Raw genomic sequence first — 13645 nt, forward strand, 5'->3', positions numbered from 1 at the left:
CTTCCTGCCACCATAGTCCACTCAGCGAGATGCAAAACGGGAGGTGGTCCCTCTAGCGCGTCGCTCTACCCTGCAGAAAGAGAGAACCTGGTCAGATGTGTCACCTACGCGGTACAGCAAGAAGCTGCAACAACCGGTACATTAAACATCACTGTGTGACTACTTATTCCACAGTGCCCTCCCTCCCGCAGACCATCATTTTCACATGAGCAAGCGGTCTCCGCTCGCAGCAGAAGCGGACGGTGCTCTTCTGGCACTCCTCGCAGGAAGGGAGGCTGCACCGCAGTCCTGCAAACGCTGTGAAGTAACACGACGTACAACGAGTGGGTTCCTCAGGCTGTTTCTCCAGGAGATAGCCGTGCCCAGGTGGGTGCCGCAACACAGAGCACTAAGTCACTCGCATCCTTCAGGACTCTGAAGAATCAGGTTTCTCCGGTTCGGACCAAGGCTAGTGCGCGGCGAGGCCCTGGAGACCCATTGCCGAGGGCTGCAGCCCCGCGGCGCGGGCAGGAGCCCCGCCGAAAGCCCCTGCCCGGACCCCCGCCAGCATCACACCGAGGAGCGGGGCTGGGACCGCGGAGGGCAGGAAACGGGACTCCGCGGAGCAGGCGGGCTCATTTCCCCTTCGCAGCTCTCCTTCCTTCCCGGGACCAGGCAGGGAAACCCTCCCTTTATCCCCAAACTTCGCCCCGGAACGGGCGCCAGGACAAACCTAGGGAAAGCCCGGCTCCCCGCCGCTCCCCGCCGGCTGGCCCGGCCCACCGGGGGAGGGCAGGGGCTGCCCGCCCCCCCGCCGCTTCGCAGGGACCACCCCCCTCACACCGCCCCAGCACGGGGCTCCACCGGCCGGCGCCCCGCCGCCCGCAGCCCCCCGCCCCGCCGGCACTGACCTCGGCGCGGCGGGGCGGGGGGCGGCGGGGCCGGGCGCGGCGGGGGCGGGGGGGGCCGCCCGGTTCGGCCCCGCAGCTGCGGGCCGGGGCGGGCTGGCGCTGCGCGGAGCGGCGGGGCCGGGCGCGGAGCGGAGCGGGACCCCGGGCAGAGGCTCCCTTGCGCGGAGCGGTACCCGCGGCGGGGCGGGGATGGGGCGCGGGGGGGGCGGTCCAGGCCGGGTCCGGCAGATTTAGCTGGCAGGCAGAGAGCGGAGCGTTGTGCCCAAGCGTCTGGAGGCGCAGAGCCGGAATCTCGTGGCCTTTGCTGCTTTTGACAAACTCAATTACCTGTTTCTGCAAGAAAAGATGAAAGATGTTCCTTTTTATGGTTGGCAGCTGGTGCTGGGCACGCAGTCAGGCCCGTCACAAGGCTCAGCTGGCATGGCAGGCGTCGGGTGTTCGTATATGGGATGGGGATAGGAGAAATTACGCACAATGGCAAAAAACAAACAGTGGTATCGCAGTTGTTTTTTTTTTTTTTTTTTTTTTCCCCACAGGTCGAGGTTTACAGTTTTGGCTCTTGTGTTTAATGGAAACTTGCATTCTTGGAAATTGCAGCTTTTTTTTTTTTTTTTTTTCCCCCGAAGTCTTAGGGTTCGTAGTAGGAAGAATAAACAGTACATCGACTTTATGAAAGATCTAAATTTAGATTTTAATGAAGCAAAGCGCAGAGATTTCGTTGTGTCAGATTAACTCCTCCGTGCCCAAGGAATGGGGGTGTGTGTATAGTAGGGAGGTTTCTGAGATCTTCTGTGGATCTCTCAAGTGAATGACCTATACGGTATAAATTTTGTACAGAACCTAACACCTTACTTCTCTCTGTAAACTAGAGAAAGAAAGAAAGAAACACTTGACAGGCCTGCTTGCAGTCAGGAAGGTTTTAAGCGTATTTAGGCTCGGAAAAATTGAGAAGGCACATTTGACAGGTAGTGTAATCCTCAGCTTGAAGATATCCACCCTGTCGAACACATGCGCGTGCTCAACTTGCAATAGATGAGTGATTCCTGGAAACTTTCCTAATACCAGATATCCAGTAGTCAGAAAAGAGACAGACTCACAGCCCCAGTCATATTAGGCAATTAGCTAAATATTTGTGTGTGAAATTAACTCTGGGCAGATGACCAGCTCCAGTCTGAAAAATCGGGATCTAAAACAATTACCTTTAGATTCTAACCAGACTCTGAGTAAAATACATGAAGTCACTTGGGTGGGCATCTGCAGGATCAGCGTTGTTAGTGCCAGCTATGACACTTCACGGGCTGGGCTCGGAGAACTCAGGACGTTTCCCTGCTACAAATGGGATGGCAGAGGCTGGTCATGGGGGACTGACTCATTTGTTTGATGCAGCCTCCAAAAGTGCATCTCGCTTGGGTATAACTATTGCAAATAACTGATTTAATATACATGAAAAAAGCTCATTTTGTTTTTTTCCTTTTCATTCTCCTTTTCCTTTTCCTTCTCCTTTTTCTCCATCTTTCTCCCTTTTAGCTCCTATGAAGTATTTGTTCCATGCTAGAGCTAGAAACAAGGTTGATGTTCCCCACTATGGCTGCTAACTGCATCTCAAAAAAATGAAGAACTGTCTGGGAACAGCATGGAACCCCCCTTTTCAATAAGATCCTTGAATTATATTATTTTGCTTCTGACACAAATTTACTCGTGTCTCGTGCTCAATTGCACAGTTTCCTCTAAAGTTGTTATTGAAATTCACAGCTTTATAAAGAGGGGGACAGAAACACCGAGAGATGTCCCTTTTATTCACTCACCATCTTGGAGCACAACCCACCACTGCGGCTGTGGTCAACCTCTGACTCTTCTCACTCTGCCAAGGCCCCCCCTTGGCTGTGCTGGGGTGCGAGGAAAGAGGAGCTGCTGCCAGCTCGCTCCTCGCCCCATCTCTGCTGGCAGTGGCTGGGACTGGGTGACACAGAGTGAGCGTGCGGATTAGCAGCCGGTTTGGCCAAATGGGTCAAGATCATCTTTGAGGGCCGGTGGGAGCAAGGAGGGACCTTCCGCAAGCTGGTCAGGTGGAACAGAAACAGATAGGAAGGGGTTCCACTAAAGAGACACAAATAGTCTCGGCACAGCTCCAGAGTGACTAAAGGGAAGTTATTGATCGTTGTCCCAATCATCACACACTGGAAGAAAAATGCTTGTAAAATCCCGTCTTTCCATCGCTGCCTGTTCAGTACTGAAAGAGCTTCCCCCTGGCAGGAGGGGCTGCCTTCCTCCTCTCTTAAGATTAGCTTCAAGGAAGCCTGCTGGGCCGTGACCGCTGGACTGTGAAGATTGGGAGCACCAGAACTATTCCCTCATCCTGATTAAACATTGTGAGACATGATATTGAGCATAACATCCACTCCCCCGAGTTACAGTGTATGAATACACTCTGGAGAGGGACAGCTACTAAAAATGTTCCCCTTTGCCCTTTTAAATACTTGCTTGGTTGCCACATGCACATTTAAGTCTGAGATTTAAGTAATAGCTGGGAAAATCTCCCAAACTGTCTCCTAACCCTTTTTTGCAAGGAACACAGTGTCTGAGTGCTGTGAACACAGCCTTTTCAGGCAAAAAATGATCAGAATTGATGGCAGGTTTGGGTCCAGTTTTATTACGACCCATCATGTGTCTCCCTTCTTGTCATTTCATTTCCCCTCCACCCACAAGAGTTACTGATGTTATGGTAAATATCACTTTACAATTATGCCTATCTAAAAAAGGATTAAATAATGTGCTTAGACATGAATCTGAAATTTCCACATTATAGCTGTGTCCAGCCCTTTCAGAAAATCCTGCATCGTAGTAAGTTTTGTTTGAAATTCTAATCTTAGCTTAGAGATAGGATGACTTTGCAGGCGTCCAGAGATGTCATGCACTCAGCACGAGGCTTCCACAAAGGCACAAAGCTGATAAGCCATATTCGGATAACATGGATGAACTCTTCCCCAGCTGAACTGGCAGTAGATCCATCAAACGTGAAAGAACAGAAACTGCAAACTAAGGGCATCTGCTACCCTGAACCAGCTTTTTTTTTCCCCTTTTCTTTTCTTTTTTTTCTGTTTCATGCAAGAGCAGCAGGACAAAAATAGTTTTTATCATCAAAATAGATGTAACTAGTGCCCCATGTCCAATATTACTAAGTTGCATAGTGAAGTTCGTAGATGTTCTGTGGGTTTGCTGGCAGAGGGATTGTTTCCCATCAAAACTGTCTGCTTTGGAAGTGATACATCTGCCTTGTTTGACGAAATCTGACTTCTCTGTGCATGTCAGGCTATGGGGTGCACGTTATCGTCCCTCCGCAAAGCTAGCAATACGTTGGCAGTGCGGTAAATCTCTGTTATGGTACTTCCAGTGCCGACAAATGGGGTCTGGTGCATTTGTCAGCAGCAGTTTAGTATTTTCCGGCTCCCTGCCTGTAGTCACCAGGTCAGGTAGCAGGTGAGGTGATATGTTGTGGTTTAGGTTGTGCAGTTCAGTGAGCTGATGGGCTGGCTTGGCTTACACAGCCCTGCTGGCCACGGGGAGGGTATTCCCTGCCTTTGTATCTGTTCCTTGCGTAGCATGGGAAAGAAAGAGAGACCCACACCATCTTGGGTGAACTGTCCTAACCAGCAGCAGCTATATCCCCTAGAGCATGTCCTTAGCTTCGCATGTAGGTCTGAACTTGCTATAGATGGCACAGCATCAGGCTGACTTCAGAGGACCTTTGCTGGCAACTGACTCCATGGGCTGGGTGGACAGTGATACTCCAGCCAAACCCACCCGGAGCTGGGTCCCAGCTGCTGCTGGCTGTGTCACACACGCTCCCCTGGCCACACTACCTCCTGTGGCCTCTCCTGAGAAGTGCTGCTGTCTTTCGAGGGCTCACCTGGTCCTGCACAGGGTCAGCACGTGGGCCGCCAGCGCACGTTGGTGAGAGAGGGCATGGTCCTACAGAAACACAGTCAGCCCCACGGCGTGAGAGAGCAGGTGGGGAAATGTTTCAGGCTGGGGCTGCAAGCCCTGGCCCCCTGCACAGTCAGCAGAGGGGAGAGGAGAAGAACGATTATCACACTCAAATCACGTGGTTCCTTCAGTCAACTGATTTATGAAATCCAACATCTTTTAGCCTCTATTTCCCTGACTCCACCTCTGCTCCAGGGACGTGCATGAGCCAAGAAAGGAGTAGTTGAAAGAAGTGCCTTGCGTTCCAGGATGTACCTTATGCTCACTCTCTGCCATAAGCATGAGCCTTATTTCCCTCTAGAGATGACCACATTATATTCAAGCCTTGCACAAAACCCAGCAAGATTTCTTGCAGCCCCGCAATACTTATCAATCTCCCTGTCTTTGTCTTTAATTTTAGCTGTGTGTTTGTAACGAACACACTTGATGTCCAAGTGGAGACCAGTGGCAAGTGGCGTTACTCAGGGGTCAGTACTGGGACTGGTGCTGTATAACATCTTTGTCAGTGACATGGACAGTGGGATCGAGTGCACCCTCAGCAAGTTTGCTGACGACACCAAGCTATGTGGTGTGGTCAACATGTTGGAGGGAAGGGATGCCATCCAGAGGGACCTTGACAGACTTGAGATATGGGCCTGAGTGAACTTCATGAAGTTCAACAAGGCCAAGTGCAAGGTCCTGCACATTGGTCGGGGCAATCCCAAGCACAGGTACAGGCTGGGCAGAGAATGGATTGAGAGCAGCCCTGAGAAGAGGGACTTCAGGGTGTTGGTTGATGAGCCAGCTCGACACGAGCCAGCAAAAAGCACTTGCAGCCCAGAAAGCCAGCTGTATCCTGGGCTGCATCCAAAGAAGCGTGGCCAGCAGGTCGAGGGAGGTGATTCTGCTCCTCTACTCTGCTCTCATGAGACCCCACCTGGAGTACTGCATTCAGCTCTGGGGATGGCCACGAAGATGATCCACAGGCTGGAGCACCTCTGCTATGAAGGCAGGCTGAGAGAGTTGGCGTTGTTCAGCTGGAGAAGAGAAGGCTCCAGGGTGATCTTATTGCAGCCTTCCAGTACTTAAAGGGAGCCTACAGAAAAGCTGGAGAGGGACTTTTAACAAGGGCACGTAGTGATAGGACAAGGGGCAATGGTTTTAAACTGAAAGAGGGGAGATTTAGATTAGAGATAAGGAAGAAATTCTTCCCTCTGAGGGCGGTAAGGCACTGGAACAGGTTGCCCAGAGAAGCTGTGGATGCCCCATCCCTGGAGGTGTTCAAGGCCAGGTTGGATGAGGCTTTGAGCAACCTGGTGTAGTGGAAGGTGTCCCTGCTCATGGCAGGGGGGTTGGAACTGGATGATCTTTGAGGTCTCTTCCAACCCAAACCATTCTGTGATTCTTCCCCAGTCTGTCATTCATAGTGCAGGCTGAAAACCAAAGGCTGCACTTTGCTGAGCCTCAGTGCTACAGAGACTCAGCCTGTCACAACTCCTCTGTATCAGGAACGCTGGCACCATGTTTACTCTGTCCACCTTTTAGGTCATGGTATCCCTGACCAGCAAAGCTAGGTAATCACCTCCTTTGTCAGTTCACAGCAGATATTAGCTGCCACATACTTCAGTTTAAGCCTTTAGCTCAAAGTACAGAAATACTGTACTGCCACATCTGGGACTTACCCAAGTCTCTGCTACAGGGTGAGAGGGCAATAGTTACAGTGGTGCAGACTTTTCCTGATACCTGATGCCCTGAAGTGCATCTGTCATATTACATTCCCCTTCCTGGAACAGGGGTTTCTTCCAATGCTCCGGGAAGAGACCAGTTTAGGATTTTTTTTGGGTGTCTCCCTGTGCTGTGTTTTATGGAAAGGCTGTAAATGAGTTTCTAGGTAGAGTGAACGTGGTTAGAGTAAGTCTTCAGCTGTGTTGCTAATTCAGTTCCCTTAGGTGCTCCTTCTCTCTGGCTTGATGGTTATTTCCTTGATGACTTATTTTCTATGGAAAAACTGTTTGCTGATCCATGTGATTATGATGATTCCCATTTCTGAGTGTATGGGCCAGACCAATCTCTGAACAGGCTGAGTAGTGATGTGAACTCTTTGCCTCCTCTAGCTGGTGGAGATGTGGATGCTTCTCTTCCAACTCTATGATGAACTCTTATGATCAGTCATTGGATGGAGGCAACAAATGGTTTAAGTTCACTCACAGGTCAAACCACAGTGTAGAAGGACTTCCTACAAGCTCCTAACCTACTGGAGAGTCCCAAAGTGGCTCCCTGCAGCTGGGGTGGAAGAGCTGGTGGAAAGCTTCAGTGCTGTGTTTCATATCACCAGGGCACTGGAGAAAAGGTAAATGAGGGTTTGAACTCCTTAGCATCTTCCTCTTGCACTCCTGTTTTCCTCATGGGCCTACCCATAGCAGACTACTCTCAAAACAGCAGAGCTCTCCAAACATCTGAGCTGTGCCCAAACTCAAGAGAGTCTCGGAGCAATGTCTGCTAAACTGCTCCTCAGCAACCAGGCACAGCTCTGTACTCTCCTTGGTATCACTTCCCTCTTCCATCTGCTCAGTCTCATCTCAAATTTCCTTAAAACATTTGGATTTTAAGTCTTGTGGGGCAAGGATTTCCTCACTAAATGATATCTCAAAGTTTCTAATACCTGAATTTTTTAAAACATTGTCCTATGCAATGTTGTTTCACCAATTCTTCCATGGCAAGGTTTTGACTTGTGTCAGGTGGCACCCTCCCTCCTGGTATGCAGGCACGGCTTGGATGCGGGCTGTCCTAAGCATGCTCCAGAGACTGCTGTAAATGCACAGGATGGACAAGGCAAACTTGTTTTGGGGTAGCTGTGGTTTTAGACACACAGATGCTCTTGCAGGTGGGCTGTGCCTCTTTTCCCAATTTTTTTTAGCAGCATAGGTAAAGCCTAAGAGTTGGCTCTAGGAACAGGTAAAGCTGCCTCAGGTGGCAAAGTGCTAGAAGCAGCAAACCCCTAGAAATTCAGAGGAGGTACGTATTCCTACTGCTGGGACAAATGATAGCTGCCATTTCTCTTCTCCTTGTCTTCTGATTTTATCTGGAGCAGCAAAACCAAATATTGAGGGTACCGAGGGCTTTTCATTCCATCGTCTTGTCCAAACTGTGCTTATTCCTCTTGTGTAGCAGGAGCCAGAGGCTTCTGGCTGGCTTCTGCCTCGGAGTTGTGTAATAGAATTTTGTCTCCTCTTTCTGACAAGCCTGGAGCTGGCTCAAAGAGCCGTATCACCAACTGAAGGAGATTTTTCTTGATTTGTGAAATGGAATTATTTTGTGTCTCCTTCTTTGTGCTTCCAGGTCCCCTTGCCTACAAGTGATTGATATCTCTGCTGGCTGAAGAGTGAGGGTGAAATTAAGATTATGCTATTGACAGAAGATAGATGCCATCTCTCATCTTAAGATCATATCACAAAATAACTGGCAACTCTGAACCCTCTGATCTCAGATGCTGTGGTGGGACCTGAAGAAGTAGATGGCCCCAAACCCACATGATTTAGCCATGAGAATCTGCAGTACATAAAGCCTTTTAGAACCTCAGGTTCCTGCCTCTGATGGAGAGGTCTAATGGTCATAGTTGGTATTGCTGAAAGAGTAAGGTAGCTAGTAGGATAAAAACACCTATAACCATCAAACATGAATCTGTAACTTTCTGCTTTTCAAAGAATATGCTGCTTCGGGGCATCTGTAACTGCGATACTGAAGGCTGGTGGTTCTGGACCATGTCATTTACACTAAGCTGCATTAGTTCCTTAGTTACATGGTTAAATATTTTACTGGACGTTTAAGTGATATTTATGGATGTGAGCTGGTATAGCCAGAAAACCCTGAAGTAAATTAAAGGGAGAGTTAAGAAACATCATGGGAATAGCTATGAGACACTCTTATGGGCAGAGCTAGCTGGCACTGTTCATTACTGATTTATTCCTTTTAGAAAAAGGATGTATAACCATGTAATGTATTTATTTATAAAAAAGACTAATACACATACATGGGAACGAATGCACTGGGCAGTGAAACGTGCAACATGGTAACATGTGAGCTGAATGCTGCATTATTTTATAGTAATTCATAGGATGAAAATCTCTGTGTTCAATGGAAATGAAAGAAGGCATCTTGCACATAATGAATGTCAATTACACCAAATAGAAACTAATTATTATTCATATATTTTTTTAATGACTGTTTAAAGTCTCTTCAGAATGTGGCTTATTATATTAGAGAAATAAACAACTCCTGCCAGGAATGTCTGTTATGTCTGTCTGCACGGGTAGTGTCTAGCAACAGAACAGTGAATAATTATTAATAACTATGTATTAAATAGATTAAGACCTTTCTAAAAATCTCTTTTCTCTTGAAGGATTACATTTGGAAGCTTCTCTGAACTCCACGATTTTGAACAAGCCAATACTCTAAGCTGTCCTGCCAAAATAGCATCAGCACATTGCTAATTTGTAAGAGTCAGAGAACTTCTGCCTCACAACAATTTTCTGATAATTTGAAAACCTGATAATCCTTCCCCACAATTCCGCACAAAGGTCAGTTCTGGTGGAGAAAAACCAGAGCAGTAAAAAACCAATGTGGAAATGATTGGGATGTTTGCATGGCAATGAAGAATTTGATTTACAGTTTTGTTTTCAGTCTTTTTTTAGTAGTCTCTTAGTTTTGCCTTTGAAAGGATTTACTTCCAAAGAAACTAAAGAGCTCCTCACATGCCATCATTGAATTCCTATCAGAGAATTTACATAACAGATTTCCATTTTAAATTAGGCTTTCAAAAGATACTACTTGAGGATATAAAATAGTAAACGTACTGAATTAATTTTTGCCTTTAAACACATTGTATGGGAGAATCATTGCTCCAGAGAGATTTTAACAAGTAGCACTGTGGTTTCACTTGATATTTTAGAACTGATTTCTATTGGCAGTATCACGCTGGGGACGCTGGGCCATAGTGCTTGCAAAGGAAATGTACTCCTACTTTTGCTGCTAGATAATGGAAACATGATAATGAAAACATGGCCCTTGTCCACAGCTTTTTTATACAGATAGCTGTTTGCCTCAAACACATTATATCTCCATTTGTGATAAAATGCCTACTTAGCTTGTGTAAAATGTATATGTGTCATGTTTCCTTCAGCTTCTCATGACATGTTAGCAGAATGGTATGTGAATGTATCATTATCTTTTCACAAAAAAACATGAGAGCCCATTACTTTAGCAAGCAGAAAACCCACAATTAGTAAAATAAAACAATTTATTGTATAAGAAATTTGAAGAGACCTACTTGACCACATTCAAAACTGATGTTCTCTGTATTTTAAGAAAACATAACTCAATATAATTACTTTTTGCTGACAGAGATTTTACATATAATGAGATGCCAAATCCTTTGGGCCATATTCATGTTGGTACTAACTGAATTCAGTGTAGGTGTATTAATCTATAGCAGAAGTGTTCTGCTAGTTTACACTAACCTAAAAGGGGCTCATCCAAGTGCTTGAGAAGGTTTTGATAACACATTCTTTCAGCTGAATGATACAGTTGGGGGAAGCAGGCATGCTCTTGCAAATAAAAAGCTTTTTCAGATCTGCAATGAAACTGGAACTTATAAACACTTGAGATAGATACCTCTTTTGCATATCAATTTGCCTAACAAAGCAATGATCTCTCCCTGCAGACTTTGCCTGGCTTATGCCCCTGGCTTATCAGAGCTATCCCAAACTTCTATAGGGAAGTTTCCTGCCTTGCAGGAAATACTGGTAGATCGGTGCATCCTTTTTGGTTTATACATGGCTAAAAATCCCACTGATTGTCTATCAGTATGAACAGTTAGTTATAAGGTACTCTTTGAAATTAGGAGAATTAGGAGTCCTCACAGCCACTGACTTGATTTCTTTCTTTTTTTTTTTTTTTTTTTTTTAAAAAAAAAGCAACTTTCCTATTTGGTAACTGTATTGTTTGAAATGTCGAGTCCAAATAATTGTCATGCTCCTAAAATGCCTGGAGCATAAATAACAATCAGCAGAACTCAAGTGGTTGAGGCGAAGCTATTCTTAAGGAGATTCTCGTTGTCTTTCAAGCTGCGATTGCCTGGAAAACACCATTGAAATAATTCACCTTAGATGAATCCCAGCATCCGCTGTGCTGATGTAGATCCCCAGCAAAGTGAATAGAAGGAGAGATCTGTTTTAAGCACTGGATCTTTAAGAGGAAAAAGCTTCCCCTTGCTGCCTGTCAACAGTGTTTCTTTATGGCAGAGGCTTGTGGACCTGCTTCAAGAACTACTTAAAACCCTACTGTGTGTTTCCCAGGATAATTAAGTTTTGGCTCAGTAAGAAACACAAAGGTTGTATGGGATACTCCTAGTTTAGAAGAAGCATTGATGAGCAGCTAGCTGTTATGAGTTTTATGAAAGGCCATGTACAGGAAGGGAGCAGGCTCATCCATGCCAGCTGTTAAACCTGGCTCAAGGAGTGGGAAAGGGAACCCACTGGTTGCAAGTCAAAGATTGAGAAACGCTGTTGTGGCTCCACATGCAGTTGCACAAGCAGTTTCAGTACCTAACGGGAGCCTACAGGAATGGTGGGGAGGGACTCTTTATCAGGGAGTGTACTGACAGGACAAGGGATAATGGCTTTAAGCTGAAAGAGGATAAATTCAGATTAGATATAAGGAAGAAATTCTTTGCTGTGGGAGTGGTGAGGCACTGGAACAGGTTACCCAGATGAGTTGTGGATGCCCCATCCCTGGAAGTGTTCAAGGCCAGGTTGGATGAGGCTTTGAGCAACCTGATGTAGTGGCAGGTGTCCCTGCCCATGGCAGGGGGGTTGGAACTAGATGACCCTTAAGGTCTCTTCCAACCCAAACCATTCTATGATTCTATGATTGGCAACAAGGCATCTTATTCCTATTTTGCTTCTTCTATCACAGAAACACTTGACAGAAAAAGAAACACAGATGAGATGAAAAACATAATTTAGGATCTCTCACAGAGATGATTTTCCTCTCTCCATAGTTAATAGAAATACACACGTGGCCAGTGTTTGCATTCAAAGCTCCTTTGTAAAAAGGAAGAACTTAATATTTCTAGAGCATAATATTGCAATAATGAAAGCTTGCTTAGCTTAATGCTTGGAGAAAAAACCCCAACCCCAAAACATGATGATGCTAGAGTAAGTGTCCCCCTGAAGCGGAGAGGTGTTACGATAGAATGCTAGAGGAAGCCGGGGGAAAGGAGAGTGAGTACAGAGCTGTGTCAGAGAGGAAACGGAGCAGAGGGTATGGAGCTAAATCAGGAAGGAGTGGGAGGCCACAGGCAGAGTAACGAGCATTCAGGGATACAAGCAGGAGCCTCAAAGAGGGTATGGTATAAGGAGATGGTGAAGAAAAAAAGCAAGGAGGCTGTGGCAAGAGAATAAGGGCTGATGGGCAGAAGAGGCAGTGTGACAAGAGTCAAGCAAAATCTCCAGGCTGATGTTTCCTTTACCATGTATGTGCCACAGCCTAAGGAAACTGCTCCTGAAGAGCACACAAATTTAAGACCTTACACGAAATTAAGAGAAATCTGTTTCAAAGACTTTGTCCCTTTCTCACTCTTCTTAGTAACAAAACAGCTGTGCGACTGCTGGGAACACCCTCCTCCATTAGAGGAAAACATAAAAAAGAAAAATTCAGCCTAAGCCCTTGGTGAGTATTTCACACAATATGCACAGTGGCTGTAATGACAGGAGACCTAGTATGTCTATAGCAGTTGGTTTATGTTTACTGTCTCTCTTGGGATTTGTGTACTTTGAATAGGATTAATTGCTTCAGGAGTCACATCGTGCTTTTAAAGCTGCTAGGCAGCTGTGGGATATACTACAGCAATCATCAGACACTTTGACCATGGTTAATGTAATACCAGGGCCAATGTTCCTGCATGTTTCCATCAAAATGAATAAAGCATGCCAGTTGGTTTTGCTCAGCCCATAATATATTTTCTTTTCTACATGCTTCAATGACAGTGTTAAGTTCTATAGCTCTGGAGGGATAGATGAGCAAAGAAGGTGCTTCTTACTCCTGTAATGGCTCTGGGACATATGTAAGAGGAAAGAGGTACTAATTATTGGCCTGTCTTAAGTACTACAAGATACCTGACAGAATCTCAGGGCCATGGCAGCCATTTAATGTAGTGGGAACCAAGACCTCACTGAACTAGTTGGCACCACTTGAAATAAATCAGGATTGCATCGTCATCAAAGATCCACAGATAAACAAAGTTATGTGTGCTTCATCTTCATCCTGACTGAGTCTGACAGCAATGAATCCAATTAGCTTTGCACTGAAGACAATGAAATTAAATCAAGAATGATTTTTGACTTTTGGCTCTGAAATCTGTGTAACAACATGCGCTTCCGCTGTAAACGTCTGCTTTATTTTTTTTATTGTCTTTGTATGACAAAGTTCAACACACGGAATTAATCCAGAAAAGAGCAAAAACTTTTCACAGCAGTAGACAGGGAAATTACAGAAGTACTCCCCCTCATAAAATGTTCAAGACTGATTTTTTTTTGTTTAGTTGTGTCACATAGCTTTTATTTCCGATAGTCAAGATAGACAGAAAAAAAAAAAGAAAGATAAACCACTGTATCATTTTTATACTACTAAAGGTAATCCCAATTTTAAGTCCTACAACTTCTCCAAAATTCATAGCTTTTTTTTTTGCCATGTACTATGCCTTATGTTCTTTTCATTACACTAGAAATATGCTT

The sequence above is a fragment of the Tauraco erythrolophus genome, chromosome 4 (genome assembly GCF_009769465.1).
Source record: "Tauraco erythrolophus isolate bTauEry1 chromosome 4, bTauEry1.pri, whole genome shotgun sequence".
In the NCBI taxonomy this organism is placed as follows: domain Eukaryota; kingdom Metazoa; phylum Chordata; class Aves; order Musophagiformes; family Musophagidae; genus Tauraco; species Tauraco erythrolophus.